Source organism: Enhydra lutris, unplaced genomic scaffold, assembly GCF_002288905.1.
Source record: "Enhydra lutris kenyoni isolate GAN:26980312 unplaced genomic scaffold, ASM228890v2 scaffoldscaffold15, whole genome shotgun sequence".
NCBI lineage: Eukaryota > Metazoa > Chordata > Mammalia > Carnivora > Mustelidae > Enhydra > Enhydra lutris.
In genome coordinates, this window is record NW_019154099.1 from 26,668,410 (window position 1) to 26,674,996 (window position 6,587).

The following is a 6,587-nucleotide window of genomic DNA, read 5'->3' on the forward strand; positions in this document are numbered from 1 at the left end:
AGACAAGGAAGAATATGGGTTCCTATACAATTTTATTTGTGAATAACTGTTTCTATAGACCTTAGAGAAAAGCAACTATGTGTTTCTAACTGCTCTCTTTAGAATCTGATAGTAAAACCTTCCTCCATTAATTAGATATGAGCATATTCTTTTCTTTTGTCCATATATTCAATTTTTGCTTTCACCCAATCTGACTATATAAAAAGTGATTCCTCATTTTTAGAGCTTCCAGGCTCTTTTTTAGTGCGTTATACTTCTAAGCCTGTTCTCCCCTTCTGCAACTTAATGTAAGAACCTATGGGTTAATACCTAGAAAATTCAAAGTATTTAACCAACTTCTGCTTTAATCCTCACAAAATTCTTCTGAGGTAGATCCCACTACTGCCCCTCCCTTACAGATGAATAAACCAGAGCTTAGAATGGTTAAGGAATTGTCCAAGGGTACCTATTCAGTAAGTGGAGAAAAAGATCTCAACAGTTTTCCTCCATAAGTGCTTAAAGCTTGGGTGCCATCATGAACAACACAATAAGTATTTCGACCAGGAAGTTCATAACCGATCGACTACTTCAGCAGAAACAGATGGTCACTGATGTCCTTCTCTATGGAAAGGCAACAGCACCTAAGACAGAAGTTCAGGAAAAACTATCCAAAATACACAAGACCACACTAGATGTCTTCTTTGTATTTGGATTCAGAACCCACTTTGGTGGTGGCAAGACAACTGGATTTGGCTTGATTTATGATTCCTTGGATTATGCAAAGAAAAATGAACCCAAACATAGACTTGCAAGACAAGGTCTGTATGACCAGGAAAAAAAAAAAATTCAAGAAAATAGTGAAAGGAATGCAAGAACAGAATAAAGTCAGGGGGACTGCAATTAGTCGTTAATGATACTAAAAACAATAAAAATCACAGAAACTTTTCCCAGTGATCTTGCAAAACTTCTCACCTTCCTGCTATCTATAACTTTTACCAAGTGAATAAAAACCAAATAAAGTAACACTTGCTCCAAGTGCATGTATCTCTGGCCTTTAGAACCCAAATTCAGCATCTATATAAGCTTCCACAGCAATATCAGAGCAGAGCTCTCATATTAATGGGAACTCATGAGAAAATGAAAAAAAAAAGTATTCTAAAACACATGTAAGGTATTATGGATCATTTATGATTGCTGAGGTTTCTAGAAAACACTCTTTGAAACATGTAACAAGGTATCTGACACATTTTTAATTTCCCCATTCCACTCTACAATTTTCTTAACAGAACAGAAACAACAGTTTTGTTTACAGTCTCATATTAAAAAAAAAAAAAAAGTATATCTGCTCTTAGCAAAAGCGAGCATGTCTTTGCTTTTGTTAAGTACATTTGCACTGATAAGTACTTTGTATTGCTATTCACTATTACATATGCCAGAAGACTCAATTGTAATCTCCATAATTATCAATATATACATACATTTCACTCAGAATTTCTTCCTTTCATATGGAATTACATGAGGCCATAAGCTCAATTTAAAATGCACATTAGATTGTCAATTTGGGAGAGATTTTTCACCAGACCTATTTCTGGGCTTGTGTGAACTACAGACACTATAGAAACTGTCCCCATCCCAGCCTAGGTTGTTATCTTTTTTTTTTTTTTAAAGATTTTATTTATTTATTTGACAGAGATCACAAGCAGACAGAGAGGCAGGCAGAGAGAACGGGGGAAGCAGGCTCCCCGCTGAGCAGAGAGCCCGACGCGGGGCTTGATCCCAGGACCCTGGGATCACGACCCGAGCTGAAGGCAGAGGCCCAACCCACTGAGCCACCCTGGTGCCCCCCTAGGTTGTTATCTTACCACCTTTTCCCTGCCTTGTTTTGGGTAAGATTAACCTATATTTTCATTTGCTTATGGTCAACATCTCCATGCTCCTGGATGCCCATAACTAGCAAACAATATAAAGCAAGGCAGAAGACTAAAAGCTTTCTCCCTTAGCACCTGGAATATCCAAGTTCCATTGTCAGTGCAAAGACTCTCAGGATTTTGAACCCTTTTAAATATCCAGAGACCACATTTTTTTTTGTCTGTGCTACAACTGATTCCTTGGATTTATGCTGTGTCCCAGCAAACCTTTCTGTATCTGTACACTGATATTTGTATTATGACAGGCCTTATTTTCATGACTGACATTTTCTATCCTTTTGCTTCCAGTAACTTGAAATGATATCCCCTGTTAACTTTGTACAAATCAAATTAGGTTAAAGTAAAACTAAAGGAAATCTTGAGGAACGTCAAACAAAGCGAGCAAAAGCATTCAGAAATCTGTGTGGAATTAGAATGCTAATCTTGTGATGGCTCATATAGGTTTGTAGACTATGTGGTCATGTATATGAAGTCAAGAGTTTCTGTTTGTTAAATTTACCTTAGCATTCATCGTCAGAATTACCTCTTTTAACAAGACTGATAGTCTCACCAGGTCACTAGTCAATATTTAATCACCAAGGCAGCAAAGCACCATTCAGTTCTTGGGCCTGGGCCATGGGTCATATCTGAAGGTGGCTTCAGGTATAACACATAGAACTCCATGTGTCACATAATCCCAAAATAATTCTATAAATTTTAGGTGAGATTTAGTTGAATAAACCATATATCACTAACTGGCTCTAGTCTTGAAGACCTACACACAAGCATAGCACATTCCTAGATTTTGATTTGTAACTCAAAGAGGACAAGAACTCCAGAAGAGTTCAATATAGATACCATTAATTATCATGCTTTTAATTAGGCATGAAATTTTTCATTTTAAAGTTGTCATTAAGCAATCATTTTTACTGTATATCTTTCTAAATACTATAGTACTTAGTGTCATGGTTAGTATTGCCTTGAAAGATATATGGTTGCCAGTACAAATTCTTCTAAGAATCATAGACTCTATATTTTTTGAACTTCAGGGTAAAAATCTGAGTCCACCAAATAAAATATGGGTCTCTAAATCTATTTTCAAAAACTTATTTTATGTATTATGTGTTTTGTATTTATATAGCATCAATTATGTCTACTGAAGGTTTTGCAGGTAACACTTGTCAGAAAAATTTGTGGATATTGAGCACACACAAACAGTTTTTTTGAGAGAATGACTGTGAGTGTGAGCAGCAAGGGGACGGGGTGAGGAATAGAATCATAAGCAGGCTCCACACCCAGTGCAGAGACCAAGGCCAAGCTCGATGTCACAACCCTGAGATCATGACCCGAGCTGAAATCAAGAGTTGGATGCTTAACACACCGAGCTATCCAAGCACCATGATGATATTGCATATATTAACCAAACTATAATTCTTCCATTTGTGATAAAATATTTATATTTGTATCTTCATTCTGCTTTTCTGTATTTAATATTACACTGCCAGCTCCACTCACAATATGCATAAGTGTGCATCACTTATGTATATTGGAATGATATTCCATGACTGCCCACGTTTTGTGACTTACAAGTGCTATTTGCATTTCACAACAGGTGTCATTCAATAAGGGTTTTCAATTCTGAAAACTAAAGCAAGTTATTAAGTCTTCTGAGCCTTTTTCCCCTCATCTGAAAAAAATACCAGAAAAATATTTATCTTCCTTATTTTTAAGTAAATTTATGACATACTATATATAAATGAATTTATTTTTGTACCTGAAAATTGTTGAGACTTAAATATCATCCTTTCCAAAAAAAAGAATTACCATCCTTTCCTCTTTTAGATTTAATAATTCATTATCATTCCTACATGTATTTCTAGGGTTACATCTTTGACCAAGAACTTTATTATGAAAAATAAACAATGATTCTATGTCACTCCAGATACTTTTCCTATGCTTTTAATCTATATCATTAGAAGTAGAACCTGGATTAAGTATCAACAAACTGGCAGACAGTACCCAGGGAGAACACCCACCCAAATCTAAAATATAATACATTTATAACACAAATAATACATTCTATAGTAAAACTCATTTCAGGCATTACTTTTTTTTTTTTTTTTTGCTTTGCTTTCTGCATGGCTAAGGCAGTCCTGGAGAAGATAATTGGAGAGAGAAAGTGGATGGTCAACATTCTTTCTAAAAATGAGACATATTTACTTATTTCTAATTATTTTGACATGAATCCGTATGTGAATAATTTTTATTTTGTTCTGAATTTAAGAATGTACACATATATAATAGAGATATAAAATAGTTCCCAAAGTACATGGACTAGTTACATAACTGGCATCATTTTATATTTTTAATATTTTGTGTAGAAATATAAAGATTTATACTTTGAAATGTTATTTTTTTAAAGGTCCAGTTGAAAAATAAAACAACCTACTAAAAAAGATGACTTAAAGAGAGTTTTTCCAAAAACCCATCAGGATTTTGTTTTTGGCAAAATTGCTTTGAAACACCCTTACTAATATGAAAGTTTTACATGCTTTGAGAGAAAAATGTGTTTGCTTAGATTGCTCTATAGCCAGCACAAGATATGTTTCCCAAAATGTACTGAGTACACTGTCAGTTGGCAAGATTTGTAGAGCGGCCATGCTCACACAAACGGTTCTGTTTGGGTAAAGATCATTATATCCAGTGTCCGTATCATATATGTTGACACAAGTTAGACACAGTCTCAGGTGAACCCACTTAAATAGAGGCATGGAAATTTTGCGGTCACTCCTACATACACATTCTTTCACTTTGACTGCTGACTGAATGAGAATTCTTACACTTCATTTCTTTATACCAATATTATTTTTCCTGTGTCCATAGCTGTAAACTAATGCCTCCAGGTGGGAAGTAAAAAAGTAACAGGACAAGGTAGGTAGCTATAATACTGACATTTGAAGCAGGCAAATGCATGGACAATTACAAAAACAAGCACAGACTCATTACATTTCCTCTTCTAATTAACTAAGATGAATAATAGTACAGGGAACATATAAATGTTGATTTTAGAAATGCTTTCTCTTTGTTTTGTAAATATAAAAATCCACAGGAAGACTTAAAAAGGATGAGAAAAAAAAAAAAAACAACACTCCTCAAATCTAACTACCCTAACATTTTTAAAACTATCTTTCCTAAATTCATTTTTATGGTAGGTATTATATTAAATGCTTTTCTACTTTCTGTGTATATTTAGTATTATGTCAGAAGCCTTTCTTCATATAACTATATTAATCCTGATGGTGCTTAATGTTCCATCCAGAGAATAAGCAGAAAAGCTATGTATTGTTGCAGACTTTGTATTTTCTCTCTTGCCTTAGTATTTATCAATCACTAAAAATAGTGCCAGGTACCATACTAGAAGTGTCTATGTCTTATTATTTTTTTTAAGATTTTATTTATTTATTTGACAGACAGATCACAAGTAGGCAGAGAAGCAGGCAGAGAGAGGGGGAAGCAGGCTCCCTACTGAGCAGAGAGCCTGATGCGGGGCTCGATCCCAGGACCCTGAGATCATGACCTGAGCCGAAGGCAGAGGCTTTAATCCACTGAGCCACCCAGGCGCCCCAATGTCTTAACTTATTTAAGAATTATTTTCAATAACTCCTCATATTTAAAAATGATATCGTGGTACCCGGCTGGCTCAGTCAGTAGAGCATGTGACTCTTGAAGTTGTGAGTTTGAACCCCATATTGGACTTAGAGTTTACTTCAAAAACTGCTACAGTGACAACATTTTGCTCATATTATTATATATTTTCTCTGTTATGTTTTAAGATTGAGGTGCCAGAAGCAGAATTAAGTTATAAATGTGTCTTAGCTCAGATTATACACTGTGCATATAATGTACAAAGCATTTGTACCAAGTTCAACATACCAAACAAGTTGTACCAAAGTTATAATATTACTTGCTTTACATGAGAGTACTCCTTTCAGCATTTCTACTTTTTCCTTCAAATGGTCAGCAAGTTCAAAAGCAAAGTTATATAAATAGATGGACAATTCAGATCATATTTTCAGTTACAGCACCCAGGTCACCGAAGGAAAAGCATATATTTTATTAAAACTGTTATAAAATTAACAGGTTGTTGGGGTTTTTTTTTGGCTTTGCTTCTTTTTTTCAGAGATGGTGCACTGAGTATCATCATAAGCAAGCATTGTGCTGTATGTAGGAATCCTAAAATGAGCAATAAAGACTGACCAATAATGCATCTTTTACACTAAATCTTCTAAATCAATTCATTACTTCAATCTCACCATATCCATTTTAGCACGTGCATTTTTTTTTTTTTTTGATAAAGAAACCTGGAGTAAGAAATTAGCAATGTACCAAATGTCACATTGTCAGCAAATAAAGGACTCAGAATCCAAGTCCAGAAACAGAACTCCATACCTCTGTTACACTAATATGAAACTTAAACTACATGAGAGTGAGTGAAAAACATACTTTAATAGTGTACTTTAATTTTAAGACATTTGCTAAGTTTGCATGATTTGGTACCTGATTATATCAAATAATATGCTTTATAGAGAATTTTGCTTTTGTTTTATAATTAGTAAATTTAGTACAAACATATAATTATTAACATTTATAAACTTTATGTTTGCATAACATCATTATTTATATCTTCTTGTATTTTGTCTA

At 34.3% G+C, this 6,587-nt stretch overlaps 1 pseudogene; it reads left to right on the forward strand.

Annotated features, from left to right (window-relative positions):
- The first annotated feature begins 514 nt into the window (after positions 1 to 514).
- Positions 515 to 862, forward strand: LOC111146874 (annotated as a pseudogene).
- The last annotated feature ends 5,725 nt before the right edge of the window (positions 863 to 6,587 follow it).